General features: G+C 34.5%; 2 protein-coding genes across 23 annotated transcripts in view; one reads left to right on the top strand and one right to left on the bottom strand.

Moving 5' to 3' along the window:
• The window catches only part of LOC145547098 (uncharacterized), a 745699-nt gene that overhangs the window by 68230 nt on the left and 654973 nt on the right, over positions 1 to 22496 (bottom strand). The window contains exon 8 of one of the 17 annotated variants that reach the window (XR_014083577.1): positions 19383 to 19883. The exons of 15 other annotated variants lie outside the window; for them this stretch is intronic. The gene's annotated coding sequence lies outside the window, so the exon portion shown is untranslated. Of the gene's footprint in view, positions 1 to 19382; positions 19884 to 22496 lie in introns of those variants that run through there. One more of the 17 variants, XR_014083564.1, reaches the window with a different exon arrangement.
• STPG2 (sperm tail PG-rich repeat containing 2) overlaps positions 1 to 22496 on the top strand; it is a 601931-nt gene that overhangs the window by 483648 nt on the left and 95787 nt on the right. The gene's annotated exons all lie outside the window — the stretch shown is intronic.

The raw sequence follows: 22496 nt of genomic DNA, 5'->3' as shown, positions 1-22496 counted from the left end.
TGTTTTACAATTTATTTTTTGATGACATATATTTGCTTAGTTAAGCTTGTTAGGAAGCTATTTGATAAATATGTTTAATTTTAAGTTAAACTTTCCATGACTACTTTGCAGAGTTTCCCTTTAGATAAATCAAATTATGATTAGGGGGAAAAAAGATTTTCGGTTTTTCTCTTTTGGATGTGTTTTTCATTACAGTATACCAATATGTGGCCAGTAGATCTCATATATCAAGGGGATTCCTAATTATGCAAATATTTGAATCCTATCAGGGACCTATTGATTTCTATTAAGTGATTTTTATTAAAATATTGTAACATTTAAAAGACTTTACTTATGACCTCAAGGAGACTGAATCAAGATTATGGATCATATATTCAATTTATTGTTATAAAATAAAATTATATAAACCTTGTATTCTTGGAACCATAAAATAAATGGTAACTTTAGCAGATGATGTATAATTTGATTATCACCTAAATCTAAATAGGCAGGATATTTTCTCTCATTGGTATTTTGCCATTTAGTATAGTGACCTAAATAAAAAAGACAAAACTCTAAGGCAAAATGAGACTTATATAATTACCTGGTATTAATAAATTATACATTTATTAACAATTAGGATTATATGATTGCTAAAAATCCTTTAAGCTCTGCATTATATTACTACATTAAAACTGCATTTTCAGAGTTGACAAAGAAGCAACCTTCAGTAAGAAAACTGACTACATAGACATACATGCCTTTTTCTTTTCACAAATGCATTTTAAAGCTATAAGCTATTAGTCTTTCTCTTTACTAAGTCAGAAAAATTGGTTTATTTCCACATATTTCTCCCAAAAGAAGTTTCTTCTTTACACACTAAATTTCTTTTCCGGACTATCATGCTTCAAGCAGTATGAGAAAGCCCTAGACCATTGATGTGGGGTTTATTATTATTGATTAATGAAGAGTCTTAATCTGATAACTTGTTTTCCAGAGTGAATTTCAAGGAAATATGTACATGAGAACCCGTATTTACATGGACCTCCTAGGAAAATCAAGGATAGGCACTTATAACTATGTGTCAAACACTAGAACTCATCCCCTCAGAAGAGAAGGTGAAAAAGGACACCCTCTATTCTTTTCAGGAATGTTCAGGAGCAAACCATTTATATTAAGCTTGAAGATGTTTAAAATATTTGGGTGCCATGATAGGAACTGTCTTAGATTATCAGCAGAGAGAGAAGCTCTTGGATGTATGTTTTGATTTAGCCACAGTGCTATGCCATTTCATGTTCTCTGTGTTCCTCCTAAAATGGGAAGCCATAAGCAAAATGAAAATGAAAGTCGCAGTCCTGTCGACTCTTTAAGACCCCATGGACTATACAGTCCATGGAATTTTCCAGGCCAGAATACTGGAGTGGGTGGTTGTTCTCTTCTCTAGGGGACCTTCCCAACCCAGGGATGGAACCCAGGTCTCCCCCATTGCAGGAGGATTCTTTACCAGCTGAGCTACCAGGGAAGCCATAAATTAGAATAATATTCAATCTTCTTGACATGTCTTTCCAGACTCTATACAATCTGGCTCTTACCTACTTTTGAATTATTCTCTTCCTTATTTACTATATTTCAGCTACAGTGATTTTCAGCTGGTTTTCTTTTAGCTGTTATTTCTTACCATAGGCTCATCCTAGAAGCTTTGCAGGCTGATTCCTTCATGTCTTTTTTCTCTTTTTTAACTTCCTCCCTTTTTCTTTTTTCCCTACAGTTATGGAGCTATAACTGACATAAAATACTGTATAAATGTAATGTGTACAATGTATTGATTTGATATGTTTTATATATTGCAAAATTATTACCCCTATAACATAAGCCTATACCTCTATCACACAACATAATTACCATTTATTTTTTGTAGTTAGAACATTTAAGATCTACTTTCTTAGCAACTTTCAATTATATAATACCTAATTATTAACTATAATCACTGTACTGTACATTAGATCACCAGAACTTATTCAGTTTGTAACTGGAAGATTGTACTCTTTGACCCAAATCTCTGTATAGTCCCAACCCACTCCACCCCACCCCAGTCTCTGGTGACCATCATTCTATCTGTTTCTATGAATTCAGCTTTTTTTTAGATTCCACATATAATTATATTGTTACCAAGTCCAAGCTCATACTGATAGTTGCACAACAGGTTAATAAATAAAGAGACAAGTTGTTGGGACAAGGAACAGTAACTTTATTCAGAAAGCCAGCAGACCAGGAACATGGTGGACTAGTGTCCCAAAGAACCATTTTCCCTGGGTTTGAGAACTAGTTTCTTTCATAGAACAAAGGGGGAAAGTGAGGAGATAAACTTAAAAGGCAGTAAGCTGCTTCAAATATTTCCTAATTCTGGCCAGACTCTGGGGAGGGGAGTGTTAATTTCTTCTTTCCTGGAATTGACCATGTGGGCCTGGTCAAGATGTTTCCTATGAGCTAAACAAAGGACTTTAGTATGCTCAGGCAAAGTAAAATAAACAGATCCAATATGTCAGATTTGTTCTTCTCTGTTACAATATTATCTTTCTCTATCCAACTTATTTCACTTAGTAGAAGGTCGTCAGGGTTAATCCATGTACAAACAGCAAGATGTCCTCCTTTCATGGCTAAATAATCTTCCATCATTATTATATAATTACAACATTTTATGCACATGTGCACACACAACACACATACAAACCAAATTTTCTTTATCCATTTTTGCATTGACAGACCACTTAGGTTTTTTCCATATTTTGGCTATTATGAATCATGCTAAAATGAATATGGATCATAGATTTCTCTTCCAGAAAATAATTTTCTTTACTTTGTATATTTACCCAGAAGTCAGATTGTTGGATCACATGGTAGTTCTGTTTTAATTTTTTGAGGATCTTCCATGGAGTTTCCCATAGGGGCTGTACCAATTTACTATCCACCAACAGTACACAAGGGGTCCCTTTTCTCACAATCCTCATTATTACTTTTTATCTCTTCTCTTTTGATAATAGCCATTCTAACAGAAGAGAAGTGATTTCTCATTGTGGTTTTTACTTGAATTTCCTAATGATCAGTGATGTTGAGAGGCTTTTCATGTATATACTTGGTAGTCATTTGTTTATCTTCTTGAGAAAATATCTATGCAGCTCCTTTGCCAGTTTTTAAATTAGATTAGTTTTTGGTTTTCTTTTTTCTATTTACTTCTATGAGTTTTTTATAAGATATGATTTGCAAATATTTTCTCCCATTCTTTAGATTGTCGTTTCATTTTGTTGATGGTTTCCTTTGCTGTGGAGAAGCTTTTTAGTTTAATGTAGTCCCACTTGTTTCTTTTTGCTTTTGGTGTCAAAGTAAAAAAAAAAATATAGTCCAATGTCAAGGAGTATGCCTTCTATGTTTTCTTCTAGGAGTTTTATGGTTTCAGCTCTTACATTCAAGTGTTTGAGTCTTTAATCCATTGTAAGTAGAATTTTATGTATAGTATGAGGTAAGGATCCAGCTTCTGTCTTTTTCATGTGGCTGTCCCAATTTTCCCAGCAACATTTATTGAAGAAAATGTCCTATCTCCATTGTATGTTCTTGGCTTTTTTGTCCTACATTAATTGACTACATATGCATGAATTCATTTCTGGGCTCTCCATTGTGTTCCATTGGTCTGTGTCTTGTTTTTATGCCAATATTATATGTTCTGACTACTATAGCTTTGTAATATGGTTTGAAATCAAAAGGGGTGAAGCTTCTAGCTTTGTTCTTCTTTTTGAAGATTGCTTTGGCTATCCTGGGTCTTTCGTTGTTCCCTGCAGAAGGATCTGGATATTTGTTTCTTAGGTTAAGGAAGTTTCTTGTCATTATTTCTTCTAGTTTCCTCAACCATTTTCTCTCTTTAATGGGATCCCTATAGTGCATATCATTATGGTAGTCCATAAATTCCATTAAAGCTATCATCACTGTTTTCATTCTTTTTTTATTTTTGTTCTTCTGATTGATTAGTGCTGCTGTGTCCTTGAGTTTGCTGATTGTTTCTTTGACTTCATCTAGTCAACTGTTCAATTTCTCTATTGAATTTTTAAGTTCAGTTATTATACTCTTCAGGTCTGTTATTTCCATTTAGTACTTTTAGATATTTTATCTTTGTTCTCCTGACCTCAATGAGCATCTCTATGACCATTATTTTGACTCTATATGAGTCGTCATTTCATTTTGATCTACTTCTATAGTTTCATCTTATTCTTTTGTTTGGAACATATGTCTGTGTTTCTTCATTTTCCATGATTCTTTGTATGGGTTTATGTGCATTAGGTAAAACAGCCACCTCTCCTGGGCCTGACAGAGTGGTCTCATGTAGGAGATGAATGAACCTTGTCAGCTAGACCAACCCGTGCTCCTGATTGTTTCTCAAATCTTTATGATTGTCCAATCCTCTTCCTTTGCTCTTAGTGGCTCCAACTAATTTGAGGGTGTGCCAAGATCCATCAATGTCCCCAAAGAGAGGATCACAGTCAGCATGTATAATTCATGCTGAGTAGAACTGGATCCCAGGCAATAGCTGGGAAATGCATGGTTAAGTCACTCCTAGGGGTGGGGTGTGACTTTTTGCCATCTCCCACGGTACGGGGCAAGCTTCCCTTGTAGCTCAGTCGGTAAAGAATCTGCCTGCATGCAGGAGACCCAGGTTCGATCCCTGGGTTGGGAAGATCCCCTGAAGAAGGAAATGGCAACCCACTCCAGGATTCTTGCCTGGGAAATCCCATGGGCAGAGGAGCCTGGTGGGCTATAGTCCATGAGGTTGCAAGAGTCAGACATGACTTAGCAACTAAAGAGAGAGAGGGTACTTGGCTCAGGTGTGTAGCTTTTTTGGGGGGGTGGGGGTGGGGGTACTCCTAAACCCATTAAGGACTCTTTTGTTTGCTATAGTCCCATGGGAATCCACTTAGAGCCAGACAATCTGGGGACCTGTCCCTTGGGTAGCAGCTGCTAAAGCTGGGGTGCAGAACTGTGTACAAGCTCTTTTGCAGGGGCATTACTTGTGAATTGGAGCAAGCAAGAGAGAAAGGGTGAGAGAGGTGTCCACTGGCTTCCCTGTTCTCAGCTGAGGTTCATAGACAGCCTGTGATGTATGCTAACTTAGAAGCCTGATTTTCAGACCACAGCCTTTAAAGTATACAAATAGTCCCCATTTAGGGAAAGACTGGGAGGTGGGCAATTTTGCCACTGTCTCTTCACTGAGCCTTCAGTTGATAGCTGCAGAGAATGCTTGATCCTGTTAATTACCTCTTTATTTGCTGTGGTCTTGTGGGTCTCATGGACTCAAGGTCCATTGGCTTTCCCAGGTAAATGTCTTGGGGGCCTGCCCTTATTTCAGTTCAGTTCAGTTCAGTCGCTCAGTTGTGTCCGACTCTTTGCAACCCCATGAATTGCAGCACACCAGGCCTCTCTGTAGGAGTCTTTAAAGTTGGTGTGCTAGATGTAGTGTACAAACTCTTTGCTTTTCAAGGAGAAGCTGGGAGTTTTTTCCTAATTTTATAGTCCTATGCTGGCAATAAGGTTTATGCTGGCAATAAGGTTTATAGTGAGAGCATGTCTCAGATTTTCCTACCCATTTCATTGTGGATGTTTTCTCATTCGCCCAGTGTGTAAGAGTGGCTCAGCTGATTTCTAGATTTCTTTTAGAGAGAACTGCTCCATGTATAGGTATTTATTTGGTATGTCCATGGGAGAAGGGAAGTTCAGGAGCCTCCTATCTCACTTTGTTTAAAGACTGCCTCCTTTCATGTCTTTAGTATCTCTGGTGAACTATGAATTCCTCAGAGAAACTTTTACTTTGAATTCAATCTAAGGTAGCTTCTGTTGTGTCACCCTATAATGTTTTATTCATGGTATTGATTACTCCCTATTTGTTTTATTTTTAATTTTTTTATTGTGATAGGTCATATAAAACATACTATTTTAACATATTGTAAATTTCAGTGGCGCCAAGTACATTCACATCATTGTGCAATTCTAACCACCATCCATCTCCCAAATTTTTCACTTTCCTAAAATGAAACTTTGTCCCCATTAAACACTAAGTTTTTCTTCCTTCCTCCAGTAGTACTTAAGATTTATGAGAACAATGTATGTAATATATACATATGACTTATACATATTATAAATATACAGGTATTACATATTATTATAATTTATAAGGTATAGTTCAATGAACTCACTTTATCCAAGAGTTTGGATTTTACATATAGAATATTGTACATGTTTAAATATAGAAATATCTGATTAAAATTAGCCTTTTTTTAATTGTTAAATAGTTACTTTTTATATATATGTTCTATATAAAAAAAAGTCTTTAATTTGAAAGTCAGCTTACTGCTTCACTTATCTTTTGAGTTACTGAAGTTGAATTCTTGGAAAGGAAAGATGTGAACACAGGCCTCTACTGAAGAATAATAAAAAAGTTGTCAGTGTGAAGAATTAGTCTGTGATCTGGGAATGTTAGCTTGCTTCAGCTTAGAAATCCAGTGATTGACTGTACAAAATTTTTCCAGATTGAAACTCAGAGATGGAGACAATCTGATCCTTACTAGGAAGATCTCAGTAGATAATGCTCCAAAAGATAGGGTTGCTGTTTGATGAAGTACATGTTAATCTGTCCATTAAAAATAAAATAATGGACTAACTTCTTAGAATCCCATTAGAATAAGATGCTTAGGAAAAGAGCACTGTTGTTCTTTTGAGTTTCAACAAAAGAGCGAGAATCAAGGCATTCTTAGTATAAACAGAAGGCAATAATAAAGGAGATAGAATATGGAACTTCCTGTAAGTTGAGAAGAATCACACCAATATAATACCAAATGTGTCTGGCTCATTAAAGAAATTTTGAAATATTGACTCAAGAAAATCAGAATAGCCCTGGAAAATCTCAGATTTGTTTACTCTGTGTTATAAAGTTAACACACTGTGTGTGTGCCTAGTCGCTCAGCCCTGTCCGACTCTTTGCAACCCCATGGACTGTAGCCCGCCAGGCTCCTCTGTCCATGGGGATTCTCCAGGCGAGAATACTGGAGTGGGTTGCCATGCCCTCCTCCAGGGGATCTTCCCAACCCAGGGATTGAACCCAGGTCTCCCGCATTGCAGGAAGATTCTTTACCATCTGAGCCATTGGGGAAGCCCATAAAGTTACTGCTTAGTCACTCAGTCATGTCCGACTCTTTGTGGCCCCATCGACTGTAGTCCATCAGGCTCCTCTGTTAATGGGATTCTCCAGACAAGAATACTGGAGTGGGTTGCCATTTCCTTCTCCAATGAAGTTGGTAGTACCAACCAAAAAAAAAACCAAGTCTGGTACAACTGTAGTGATAAATTTAAGGATTTGTTGAAGTAATGCTATTATGAAAAGATAATGGTATAATTGGCATATTAAATAGTTGTTAGCCATATTTATTTTAATTTTATTTCTTCCATATTTTGATAGCTTTTAAATTATAAAATAAATAGACCCTTTACACATTTTGTTGTAGTTCAGCTTCTGTAGTTGAACTACGCTGTGCTATATACCTGGAGTCTCCATTGTCTATTTCTGTCACAATAACTGATTAATCTGATCATTCAAGAAGTCATCCTAGTGCCCTGAACCCAAGTCTAATTCCCTCTTTAGAGACCAAGATGTTTTATCTAAGGTTTAATTATGTACTCAGTATTGTGATTGGTTTAATCTTATGTGTCTCCCCCACTTTACTGTACATTTCATGCCTCTGGGTCTGCATCCCTTTTTACCATTGCATTGCCAATATCCAGTTCAGTGACTAGATGATGAGTGAATGACCATAATTTGTTGTTGGGTGAAATAGAATTTCCTCAACCTAGAGAAGATGCACTTACTGATGAATATTTTTTTCCTCTGATGTTAGACAATATTTCCCCGACCTCTCCAACTTTACAATGGAATCTGGTGGAAAGTCAAATGATTACATAGTAACTATATGGTTACCTAATACTATACATTTTGTCTGATAAATAATCATACCTTTTAAGACTGTCAAGTCTAATAAACAATTTTTGACTGTCCATTCACCCTTTACTATTACTAATTTGCTAATAAACACAAATAATAAGTGGACTCATGACTGGTTTTTATTGAGCATCTATCATATGCTTTCTAGGCCTGTGTATAATAGTTATGTTACTTAATATTTATAACTATGCTAGGAATACTTAATCTTTATAAGTATGGCCTCTTCTGATAGGTGTTGAAAATGAGACTAAGTGTTTAAAACCTGTATCCAACTGGTAGGAAACAGAGGCTATATTACAACCCAAATCTATCTTACATCAAAACTTCTGCATACTCTTTAACTAAAATTTTGAACATTGAACTAAAGTTTTCTTCTGAAAACTTCATGTTATGTATCTAAATCCATAAAATAGTAGAAAAATGTCAAATACTATGTGCTATTTATACAGTGGATAAAAATGTTTTATATTACCTTAAACTTGTAACATTAAAGCAGCATGACATTTTATTTATTTTTTTATTAATAAATTTTATTAATAAATTTATTTATTTTAGTTGGGGGCTAATTACTTTACAATATTGTATTACAAATACAATATTGTATTTTTGCCATACATTGACATGAATCAGCCATGGGTTTACCTGTGTTCCCCATCCTGAACCCCCCTCCCACATCCCTCCCCATCCCATCCCTCTGGGTCATCCCATTGCCCCAGCCCTGAGCATTTGTCTCATGCATTGAACATGGAATGGTGTTCTCTTTCACATATGATAATATACATGTTTCAATGCTATTCTCCCAGAACATCCCACCCTCACCTTCTCCCTCAGAGTCCATAAGACTGTTCTATGCATCTGTGTCTCTTATTCTGTCTCGCATATAGGGTTATCGTTACCATCTTTCAAATTCCATATATATGCATTAGTATACTGTATTGGTGTTTTTCTTTCTGGCTTACTTCACTGTGTGTAATGGGCTCCAGTTTCATCCATCTCAATAGAACTGATTCAAATGTATTCTTTTTAATGGCTGAGTAATATTCCATTGTGTATATGTACCACTGGTACCTTATCCATTCGTCTGCTGATGGACATCTAGGTTGCTTCCATGTCCTGGCTATTGCAAACAGTGCTGCGATGAACATTGGGGTACACGCATCTCTTTCAATTCTGGTTTCCTCAGTGTGTATGCCCAGCAGTGGGATTGCTGGGTCATATGGCAGTTCTATTCCCAGTTTTTTAGGGAATCTCCACACTGTTCTCCATAGTGGCTGTACTAGTTTGCATTCCCACCAACCGTGTAAGAGGGTTCCCTTTTCTCCACACCCTCTCCAGCATTTATTGCTTGTAGACTTTTGGATAGCAGCCATTCTGACTGGTGTGAAATGGTACCTCATTGTGGTTTTGATTTGCATTTCTCTAATAATGAGTGATGTTGAGCATCTCTTCATGTGTTTGTTAGCCATCTGTATGTCTTCTTTGGAGAAATTTCTGTTTAGTTCTTTGGCCCATTTTTTGATTGGGTCGTTTATTTTTCTGGAATTCATCTGCAGGAGTTGTTTGTATATTTTTGAGATTAACTGTTTGTTGCTTCGTTTGCTATTATTTTCTCCCATTCTGAAGGCTGTCTTTTCACCTTGCTTATAGTTTCCTTTGTTGTGCAAAAGCTTTTAATTTTAATTAGGTCCCATTTGTTTATTTTTGCTTTTATTTCCAGTATTCTGGGAGGTGGGTCATGGAGGATCCTGCTGTGATTTATGTCGGAGAGTGTTTTGCCTGTTTTCCTCTAGGAGTTTTATAGTTTCTGGTCTTACGTTTAGATCTTTAATCCATTTTGAGTTTATTTTTGTGTATGGTGTTAGAAAGTGTTCTAATTTCATTCTTTTACAAGTGTTTGACCAGTTTTCCCAGCACCACTTGTTAAAGAGATTGTCTTTTCTCCATTGTATATTCTTGCCTCCTTTGTCGAAGATAAGGTGTCCATAGGTGCGTGGATTTATCTCTGGGCTTTCTATTTTGTTCCATTGATCTATATTTCTATCTTTTTGCCAGTACCATACTGTCTTGATGACTGTGGCTTTGTAGTAGAGCCTGAAGTCAGGCAGGTTGATTCCTCCAGTTCCATTCTTCTTTCTCAAGATTGCTTTGGCTATTCGAGGTTTCTTATATTGCCATACAAATTGTGAAATGATTTGTTCTAGTTCTGTGAAAAATACCATTGGTAGCTTGATAGGGATTGCATTGAATCTATAGATTGCTTTGGGTAGTATACTCATTTTCACTATATTAAATCTTCCATTCCATGAACACAGTATATTTCTCCATCTGTTTGTGTCCTCTTTGATTTCTTTCATCAATGTTTTATAGTTTTCTATATATAAGTCTTTTGTTTCTTTAGGTAGATATATTCCTAAGTATTTTATTCTTTTTGTTGCATTGGTGAATGGTATTGTTTCCTTAATTTCTCTTTCTGTTTTCTCATTATTGGTGTATAGGAATGCAAGGGATTTCTGTGTGTTAATTTTATATCCTGCAACTTTACTATATTCATTGATTAGCTCTAGTAATTTTGTGGTAGAATCTTTAGGGTTTTCTATGTAGAGGATCATGTCATCTGCAAACAGTGAGAGTTTTACTTCTTTTCCTATCTGTATTCCTTTTATTTCTTTTTCCACTCTGATTGCTGTGCCAGAACTTCCAAAACTATGTTAAATAGTAGTGGTGAAAGTGGGCATCCTTGCCTTGTTCCTGACTTTAGGGGAAATTCTTTCAATTTTTCACCATTGAGGATAATGTTTGCTGTGGGTTTGTCATATATAGCTTTTATTATGGTGAGGTATGTTCCTTCTATTCCTGCTTTCTGGAGGGTTTTTATCATAAACGGATGTTGAATTTTGTCAAAGGCTTTTTCTGTATCTATTGAGATAATCATATGGTTTTTATCTTTCAATTTGTTAATGTGGTGTATTACATTGATTGATTTGGGGATGTTAAAGAAACCTTACATTCCTGGGATAAAGCCCACTTGGTCAGCAGCATGACATTTTAAACTGTTCAACTAGCTGGCTTCTTTAAGGAGCTACTTCATTGTAGTGGAGGAAACTTTTCCATTCACATGTGACAAACATCTTGGTAGTACAACGGTATATGGTATTGCAAGAAATTAAAATTGTAATATCATAGCTGAAAAGACTTATAAGTGATTATGCCTTCCAGACATCTGTTTTGAGTCATAAGATTGTTCAAATTATTTAGTGTAGATGGTCAACAATTGTTTTTAAACTTAAAATCCCTCCAGGCCATACCAGTGTTTTATTTATTCTTCAGCTGTCCAACGAAAACTTCTACTGGTCTAATTTATACTTTCTATTGTTTATCTGTAGGACAACTCACTAGTGTGTGTGTGTATGTGTTTGTGTGTGTGTGTGTATGTAAATCAGCTCTCTTCTCTGAGCTAAAAATATTACTTAAGGCTATACAAAGTTCTCATATCACCTGCAGGATGTTTGTCAGGTTTCTCTAGTAAAACTTGTGTCATTATAAATGATTTAACTGTCACTAGTAACCCCTAAAGTAAGTATATATTAATAACTTTTATGGTAACTTATTGAATTTAAATAGCTACATGAATATTAATTGCATAGTGGAAAAATTAATTCCAACAAATTTTACTATACAGTGTTTGATTTTCCACCAAATTCCATCATAAAACTGGAAGTTGGGAAATTTTTAACTACTTGAAATTATAAAAGTGTGAAAACCTATTAAAATTCCCCTAAATTATATACTACAAGAAGCCTAGTAAAGTTTATGTAAAAGCAGCAGATTTTTATTTTTATTCTTCAATCGAAGAATAAAATATAGTTACAGTACTAGCAATTCTATAAGTGTATGTTTTAATGTTAATATTCTTTTTCTGTTTTAGTTGTAGCATCAAATTACTGTATAAAAAAACAGTCCAGAGTATCAAACTAAATATTTGTGTAAATATTATTCAATTAATTAGATATCTATGATTATTAGGTTTTACTAATAATCTCAGGATGTAGGTTTAAAAAAAATTATATCCTCTGAATACAGGAGATAGAGAAGTTCAGGCTTTAGATTGAAAGTGTAATAACTAACTCTGGCATTTACTAGTAATCATAGATATTCCATTAAAACTAATATTTTATAAAATATACTTGGATTGCATAGTTTGTTTCTGACTTTTTTAATGACAAGTTAACTTTGACTATGTAAAATACTTTTCTTTAAAGTTAATTTCAATTCATCCTGTTTTTAACTTCAGGATTCTAGTCTAACTCACTAATGCATGCATGCTAATATTAGTTCAATTTTTAAATATAATCTTTATTGTAAATTCTTTCTGAACAAATTAGAACTTATGTATGTTGAAGATGAGATTCCAGTTTGATTTTTCAAAAACTCTCCCAAAGATGATGAAATAATATAAGATAATGGGTCTTTGATTTTGTTGTTAATCCCAGTGTCACTGTCATGTTTATTTCATGGTGTCCACAGTGCATTTCTGAATACTGACTTACTAATGTGTCCGTTATGGATAATGATTAACAGAGGACCACTGGCATTATGGCAAGGCCAGGAAACATGGAAAAGACGGCTGGTATTTTTAATGTCTTTCTTTTTAATCTATGAAGTCACAGTATTTGGAGATTATGATTTTCATAGCTTTATCATTTTGTTATGTATTTTTTCTGACTTAGATTTCTAGTTATAAATTCCATTTGATTTTCACTGTCACTATCCTTATCAATGTTAGCATATTATTATGAAAATATGTGTATCTTCTATCATGTTTACCTCATTCTAGTACATCTCTTATTCTCAGTCTAACTAGGCAAGATTGGTCTTTCAAAATCTAGTGCTTTATACATGTGTCCTCCAATTTAAAGGCCTTCGTTGACTCCCCAATGTCCATTTTTTTTCATGCATCAATCATGTACCTACTTATATTAGACCCTCTGCGTGTGGAACACAAGATCTAGACCCAAGTCCTTGTCCTTTTTTATACTTAGTTCCTATCTAGTGCTCCATACTCAGCTCATTTTCTTTTCTGTACAATTATTCCACTTTAGCCAACTGTCTTCTACTTGCTACCCGGACATGCCATAATTATTCTATTCCTTTTTACCAGAATATCCTCTCCACTTGTTTAAAAGCTTTACTTTTATTCTTTTTAAGCTCTGCCTGTGTATTGACACATTTAATCTTATAGCATCTCTGTGAGTTAGGTACCACTGATATCCCCGTTTTTCAGATAGGGAATCTGAGGCACAAAAAGGTTAAGTAACTTGCTCGAGGTTACACAGCAAATAACATAGAACTGAGAATTAAACTCTGATATTCTGACTCAAAAAGTCTGATCTCTCAACTAGTTTATTTTGAGATTTTTACCCATCCTTCCCTCTTTCTCCTCTTTCGTCCTTTCTCTACTTCTTGTTATCTTTCCTTCTCTCCCTTTTTCCCTTTTACTCTTCTCTCATTCTTTCAGGAATAAGATAAATTCCTAGCTGTGTAGTATCCTGGCTAGAGATGCATGGCAATATTTGCTTTAGTGTCATCTTCTTTTCTGAGTGATCATCATCTTCCCAGGATCTTCCTTCTGTGCTGGCATTTGCAGAGGTGTATGCATCTCCATTTGATCCCATTTTTTTTCCCCGACTTCCTTCGTTATGTCCAAAATGCTCCTCAGTGTCTGCTGGCTCTGTGTTTCTTTTTTTTTTTTTTAATCCTTTCATGATAAGGAGAATTTGGCTGCCCTTCTATACTTTCTTGACATTCCAGGAATCTCCATGGGCTTTTCTACACCAATCTCCTTTCATAGCTCCCTCAATTCCATTTCCTTTTGACATGGAATTCTTGGCAACTTTCTGGACCTTGATACCTCTCAGGGCAAGCTAGGGAAGAGATCAGCTACATCCTGAATTATAGTTCTGGTTCTAAGCCTCTCATATATCCATCTTTTCTATGTTGTAATTTCTTATCTCTGTACTGTCGGCTCTGCAGTTCTTATTATTTTCAGTTCTCCTGTATTATGACTGAATTACCATTTTTTTTTGTTTGCTGATTTTAATGTTTTAAAAGGCAGGGGCTTGATGTTTATTTTTGGTTCCACTTTCCCTTAAGGCACCAAGTTTCTACAAGTAGCTAGGCCATTCATCAGGACAAGGAAAGGGGAAGGATGAAAACAAATTCTGTTACAAGATTTTAATGTAATGTCCTCACATTAGCATGAGATTGGAGGTAAAGAATATGTTTATATGAATGAGCTGGTAGGGAGCTAGATTGATGAAAATTTTGTTTTAATGAGATAAATAGAAGGAAGGCGTTTAATGTTTTAGATATAAGTAACCTAACAGGAAGGTTGTATGGAGGAATTTTGTTGTTTTATGCTGGGATATGATAAAATAAAAGAGGGGGACAACAGAGGGCAGATTATTAAATACTTTATTGCCTATAGCCAATTATTTCCTCCTGAGTGTGCCATATCTACTAGTTTCATTAATGCTTTTGTTTTTCATGGAAGACTAGTGTCTACCTTCCCACAAAAGGTGAAATAATTTTTGACAATTCCATTTTTACTGTATTAGGTGCTCCTTAAATGTATATTAAGTTGATAAACTACCAATAACTCATATGCTTTAGTATGTGATTTGTGTTATCATGTCATAACTTTTAACCTTATTTTATAAAAAGAAGATGAATACTTAAGTGTACCTGCCAGCATTTCTAAGTGACTGTCTCTTTTATTCATGGTTTTGTTTCCTCTGACGGGATTCTCAAGCAGGCAGTTCTTATCTCTGTTTTTATAGTTTCTTAATTATTCACTGTCATTTTGAAATGAATGCTCCAGGAATATTTGAGTATTTACATACTCTTTGTCACCTTGCTTAACTCTGCATATCTCATAGAAAGGTCTTGATAATTATTGTAATAGAACTTAAAAGAAGTTATGTCAGCCTGCACATACCATTAGTGCATTAGTGTGTCAAAATAGCAGTGAATGACACAGCTCTAGGCAGTCTTAAAAGCTCCTAATGGCAGGCCAACTCTAAGGAATTGATTTGTAAGCAATACTAAGGCTATAAAACTTTCTCCCTGATATATAGTTCAGAAAGCCTTGTTCTATTATTCACCTTATTTTTAGTAAATGAGTAATAACTCTTTGAATAAGAGAACAATCTATAAAGACAATATAGTTGATGTGCTTTATGTTAAAGTAGCAACAGAAAACTTCAAATAGCAAAACTAACAAGGTAGAAGCATGTTAAAATTAATTCAGTTGTTAACATTTAAACTGCAATTTAATCACAGGTCGAATATTATAAGTTACTGTTTTGTGGCTAATATAAATGGATGTGGTAATGTGGTTTGTCAAACTAATAGCTTTTTGACACCTAGAAGAAATTGAAGACAAAAGGATTTGAAATGTAAAATACACTTCATAAATATAAATTTATGAGAAATAATGTAATAAATATAAATATAGTTATATATTGGTTTTTAAAACTGGAAAAGTATATTTTAAACCTAAGGGTATACAAAATTCTAAGGCTAATACACTTTATGACCTAATACACTTTAGCTGTGTTTTAGTTTAAAATGTGCTTTTATTGTTTTTCCATACAGCAATCAGAAATTCCTATAACACTATGCTGTTGTTTGGTCTAAGTCTGTCTCTCTCGGAGCGGGGGGCTCCCTTAGAACAGGGACCATCCCTATCTTGCTAATCATTGTGGCTTCCAGGACTAAGCCAAATATATAACACAAACTGGGAACCCAGTTAGTACTTGATTTGAAAGAATATGTGCTCCCTCAAGGGCCAAACCATATCATTTTAATATAAAAAAAAACGGGCTTGTAAGTATCATAAGAATGGCAAAAAGGATAATTCAAGTGAGATATATCTCAGATTCCTAAAACTTGCTCCATATGGATAGTTGTTGAAAGAAAAAAAATGTAGTATATAGTACAATTGATATTCAGATTTGCACATAAAATAGATGAGTTCTGTTAAAGTATTTGAAATTTTCTCTTTAACCGTAAAATTTGTAACTCTGATTCAGATCCAAATTCATGGCTAAATCATACAAAAGTGACTGCAAGTAAATTGCTATTTTGAATGAATCTGGAAGTATTTTTTTCAGTGGAGAATGAGCTGAAATTGGTAATAGGCAGCTTCATAGCTCATGGATCCTATTCCATTGCAAGTGACAAGGATGGAGGAATTTCAGGTAGACCCTAAAGATCTTTGAAATTTCCTAGGGTGCATATGAGTGCAGAGAAAGAAAGATGACCTGGTTCATTTATTATTTATTTATTTCTTCCACTCTTCATTCATCTTGTGTTCTTTACTGGATTTCACTAAGGAGTTGAAAATAGTGACTTTTTGATACATTTTTTTTTTATCAGACTGAAGATACAGTTATTGCAATATCAGAACAAAAAATATTCCACATAAAATTTTAAAATTATCCCATTGCCCCGGCCCTGAGCCCTTGTCTCATGCATCGAACATGGAATGGTGTTCTGTTTCACATATGATAATATACATGTTTCAATGCTATTCTCCCAGAACGTCCCACCCAAACCTTCTCCCTCAGAGTCCATAAAATTGTTCTATGCATCTGTGTCTCTTATTCTGTCTCGCATATAGGGTTATCGTTACCATCTTTCAAATTCCATATATATGCATTAGTATACTGTATTGTTGTTTTTCTTTCTGGCTTACTTCACTCTGTATAATGGGCTCCAGTTTCATCCATCTCAGTAAAACCGATTCAAATGTATTTTTTTTAATGGCTGAGTAATATTCCATTGTGTATATGTACCACAGCTTCCTTATCCATTCGTCTGCTGATGGACATCTAGGTTGCTTCCATGTCCTGGCTATTGTAAACAGTGCTGCGATGAACATTGGGGTACACAGCAGTGGGATTGCTGGGTCATATGGCAACTCTATTCCCAGTTTTTTAAGGAATCTCCACACTGTTCTCCATAGTGGCTGTACTAGTTTGCATTCCCACCAACAGTGTAAGAGGGTTCCCTTTTCTCCACACCCTCTCCAGCATTTATTGCTTGTAGACTTTTGGATAGCAGCCATTCTGACTGGTGTGAAATGATACCTCATTGTGGTTTTGATTTGCATTTCTCTAATAATGAGTGATGTTGAGCATCCTTTCATGTGTTTGTTAGCCATCTGTATGTCTTCTTTGGAGAAATGTCTGTTTAGTTCTTTGGCCCATTTTTTGATTGGGTCGTTTATTTTTCGGGAATTCAGCTGCAGAAGTTGCTTGTATATTTTTGAGATTAATTGTTTGTCTGTTGCTTCGTTTGCTATTATTTTCTCCCATTCTGAAGGCTGTCTTTTCACCTTGCTTATAGTTTCCTTTGTTGTGCAAAAGCTTTTAATTAGGTCCCATTTGTTTATTTTTGCTTTTATTTCCAATATTCTGGGAGGTGGGTCATGGAGGATCCTGCTGTGATTTATGTCAGAGAGTGTTTTGCCTATGTTTTCCTCTAGGAGTTTTATTGTTTCTGGTCTTACGTTTAGATCTTTAATCCATTTTGAGTTTATTTTTGTGTACGGTGTTAGGAAGTGTTCTAGTTTCATTCTTTTACAAGTGGTTGACCCGTTTTCCCAGCACCACTTGTTAAAGAGATTGTCTTTTCTCCATTGTATATTCTTGCCTCCTTTGTCGAAGATAAGGTGTCCATATGTGCGTGGGTTTATCTCTGGGCTTTCTATTTTGTTCCATTGATCTATATTTCTATCTTTGTGCCAGTACCATACTGTCTTGATGACTGTGGCTTTGTAGTAGAGCCTGAAGTCAGGCAGGTTGATTCCTCCAGTTCCATTCTTCTTCCTCACATGTAAACCCATGGCTGATTCATGTCAATGTATGGCAAAAACTATTACAATATTGTAAAGTAATTAGCCCCCAACTAAAATAAATAAATTTATAAAAGAAAAAAAAATTTTAAAGTTAGATACACACATCCATATACATGTAATACATAGTTTGCATGTATAAAGGAAATAAAAATATTTTTCTAACATATAATTACAGGCTGAATTCATAGGAAATTTTATACCCAGTATTACTGTACACTTTTTTAGAAGCGGAGAAAAGCAATATGGCATAGTTCCAAAATTTTACCATACATTAAAATTACTTTAAAATTCCTTACTCCCATTTTACAACATTTTAATTTTTAAACATCTTAACATTTTAACAAACTGCACTCTATCCAACTTCCTGTTTCAAATTGCTCCCTCAACTTATCATTTACTACTCTGGACACAGTGGTTAACTTTTTATGGGGTGATTATTTTCCCGTTATTTCTTCTTTCAATTCCATTTTCTACTTTTCCCCTCTAAGGACTCACAAACACATGTATGTGTCTTTCCTCATTTACTTGATATGTGGTCTTTTTCATGAGACTGTCTTTCTGTGAAAATGAAATTTTATATCTGGTTAAAAATTCCAGAATGCAGTGTCCTAAGTGTGTATACATTTCTGAATACATGACCCTAAATCTGAAAAGCCAGACAGGAAAATGACTTACTTGTAATATCCATAACTACTTATAATAATGCAACCTTATAGATTTACTAAGGCCATGATATACAGTCGTGTAAATTCCTATAAGTAAGATTTTCATCTCTGAAAGTGTTCCATACCACAACGAACAGATTTGTAGTTTACTTAATTATGACTGTATATCTTCAGAGCACTTATTAGTCATGCCTCACACTCACTTTAGAGAGATCGTGTTCCACATACAGTTTTGGTTTTGTCCAAATGTCTCTGAATATTTTGCACTTAGCTTAGTTTCACTGAGACCTTGGGCTTAAATATACATAACTTTTTAAAAGACAGTGTTACAATGTTACTAACACTTTATAAACTTTTTGATAAGATATTCCAGTTAGTGACTATTTTCCCCAGCCTTGCTTCATCCTCAGCCATCATAATGAAAGAGAATACATTAAGATATGTATAAAAATAAACAGACACACATATAATATCTATTAAATGAGATTTTGCAGGGTAATGATAGGTTCAGGAGAGAGAAACTACAACTAAAGGAGTTCAGGCTTGACTGTGTGTTTCACTTTTGGTAGTAATAAAAAAGATGAAGGTACAAAATATAATAATTGAGGGCTGGGGAGAAAATTTGAGCCAACTACCATGAAGAAGTGGAACTTTAACTTTTATTCAAATATCTACAAACAGTATCTTCAAGTATTTAAGCCTGTATTCTTGAAGCAAAGAAATTATAAGGATAAATACAAGTGACTCAGTTTTGTGTACTATTAAGTAACACTAAGTCACATGCTGTATTAAAAATATTTTTATTGTCAATAAAATACGCAGCTCACTTTTTTTCTTCTCTGTAAGCAAGGATCAGGAAGAATTTCTTCAATTCATTTTTTGTAGACACTTTGGGAATCCACTTGCTCAGAGGAAAAAGAAAGTCTCTCCTTGGGTTTGAGGCTAGCTTTCATCTGTCTCCATGGTCCTACTTACATCAATCTCCTCTGTCCCATTTCTTCAGAATACTCCCTAATTCAATTATCCTCTTCCTCCTTTTTCTTTAACTTCTCCAGCAGCTGACACTCCCTTCAGCATGTAGTATATTCATGATTCCAGGACTATTTGGACCAAAATCAAGATCTCCTTCCATGACGCATTAACTATTTTCAGTCTCCCTTTCTTTGTGTTCAGGCTCTAAAGGAGAGTCTGACTCTGTTGTCTCTGTTTACCTTCTATGATGCCTCCACCTATTTTATTCTGTCTTCGACCACCCAGTCGCAACTGTTAAGTGCAGCAGTGAACTCTTAAACACAGAATCAAAAGAACAAGTTTTGAAGCATTGTTTCTTACTTTTTATTTTTTGTATTGTTTCTTACTTTTTATTTTTTGTTTGATTTTATTTTGTTTTTTCAGTATGGGCCACTGTGACCGCTTCCTCTGTATTTGTACCTGTCTGTCTTGACTTAGCTTTGTGACACAGACTGGGCAGGTACTATAGCATAGTGTTTGATTTCATGAAACTTGTCAGAAATATATGGATTTATTATCCCTATTGTACATTTAATATGTGGGTTACTTTGGGAACATTACCTAATCTTTCTAAACTCAGTTTTCTTTTCTTTGAAGTAGATAGTAATCATATCTAACCCATAGTGTTGTAAGGATCAATTTTTTTTAATTATTAAAGAGTCTGTTATCATATTTGATACATGCTGAGCCCTCAATAGGTGATAGCTATTATTCATATTTTTAAACCATGAGGACACTCCTCCCTCTCCCTTTCCTCTCTATATCCACTCCTCTGTCCTTCCCCTTTTTTTTTCTCTTCTCTTCTTTTTTCTTGTCCCCTGCCTCCCCTCTTCCTACTTTCTTCCTCCCTTCTTCTCAGTCTCTTTCTTTAGTCCTTTCAGATGCTCCAATCACTAGCATGGCTACTGCTACCAGTAAATCCCAATCTGTTTATTCAGGCACATTTTTCTCAGGTGCTTCAACTACATATTGAATTTCACACTAAACTTTTCCAGCTGGGGATTTCCTCAGGGACAGCATGTTCCAAGCTAAAGTGACCCCATCTCATCACTCACTCTACATATGCTCCATTACCTACAGTTCTGTGCTTTGTTATTGATGCCAGTCACTTAGTCCTGGAAGTTCTTTAATTTCACTATCTCTTAAATCTGTATCATCTTCTTCCTGCCTGTTCTTCTATTTCTAGCTCATAGTATTATTATTATTCATCTAGATTACTACAGTGGCCTGCTATACAAGCTCACTACCTTTGGTCTTGCACATTTCTCATCCAATATTCAAACTATGCCAGTTTGAAACATTCAAAGTACAGATCTGATTTTCATATAATTGTTAAAGTTTTAATTGTTCCTCGTACAATCTCAGGTTTAAAACAACTTCTTAACAAGGTATGCACATGAATGGTTTAACTGCTTTGTTTTCTATATATTTTTGTTTGGACCATTACTGTCTTATGTATGGCAAATGATACTCTAATGATATATACATCTTGGCAAATGTTCTAGGTGCAGTTGAAAAATAATTTCTGAAGATACTGTGCATAATTTTCTATATATGCCAATTATATCAATTTGGTTAAATATGTATTTCAAATTTTCAATTGTGTTACTGTTTTTTTCTGTTTATTCTACTAGTTATTAAGAGAGGTGCATTAAAATTTCCTACTATGATTGTAGATATATATATTTCTCCTTATTCCCCGGTTAAAATTTTGTTTATATACTTTACATCTCATTATCATTAAACAGAAACTAAGGATTGTTTTCTTATTGGAATTACTTTATCATTATGAATTATTCCTTTTTTATCTCTAGTGATTATTTTTACCTTCAAGTCATCTTAGTTAAATATTAATATATACACATTTCTTTTAATAAGTATTTTGTGGCATGTTTTTTCATTCTTTTACTTGTACTTTTCTGTGTTCTCATATTTTAAACATGTTTCTTGTAAACAGCAAGTGGTTTATGTTAGTTTCCATCTTTTTAATGTATTTTTAGTACTTTTAGATTTGATGCAGTTACTAATATATTTGCTAATATATACTAATGTCATCTTGCTATATATTTTCTATTTCTTCCATGTAATTTTTGCTGTTATTTATCTCTTCCCTCTTTCTTACAAAGGACTTTAATTATATTTGTATCCATTGTGTTATATTTTCTAATTAATTTACTTGTTTATTATTGTTGTTTCTTGCATTCATTTGTAGTGCTTTTGCTTTAGATTTTAATACACAACCTTGATTTATTAGTCTTCCTAAGCTAGTGTTATTAGCACTTCCAAAAAATACTAAAACCACACCTCACTTTAGCTTCATTTAGCCCCTTCTTACCTTTTGTACTATTGCTCAGACATTTTTGTTTCTTTGATGTACATCCACAAGACACAAATAATATTGTTGTTCTAAAAAGTCAATCTTTTTTCTGTATATCAAAAAAATCACCTTTTCTAGTGCTTGCTGTTCATTCATTCCTTCAGTTTCATCTTTCCATCTGAGGTCATATTTTTCTTTCAGCCTGAGAAACTTCCTGTGTATTTTTTTATACTGTAACCAATTGTCTCAGCTGGTGACTAATTCTCTGACAATACTTTGATTCCACCCTTATCTTTAAAGGATATTTCACTGGGTTAAAGTCTAGTTTGGAATTTTTTTTTTTTAATCTTTCAGAATTTAGCACATTTTCTACTGACTTCTGTACTTCTATTGATAAGTTGGTTATCAGTTTTATGTTACTCCTTTTATAATTTAATCTTTGTATTTCATCAGTTTACCCTTGATGTGGTTAGTTATGGTCTTCATATTGTTTACCCTGCTTATGATGCAATGATCTTCTTAAATATATGGGTTGATAATGTGGATCAGTTTTAGAAAAGTCTTGGTCAT

This window comes from Giraffa tippelskirchi, chromosome 1 (genome assembly GCF_054371585.1).
Source record: "Giraffa tippelskirchi isolate mGirTip1 chromosome 1, T2T-mGirTip1v1.2.pri, whole genome shotgun sequence".
NCBI lineage: Eukaryota > Metazoa > Chordata > Mammalia > Artiodactyla > Giraffidae > Giraffa > Giraffa tippelskirchi.
This window is presented reverse-complemented; position numbering and strand designations above follow the sequence as displayed.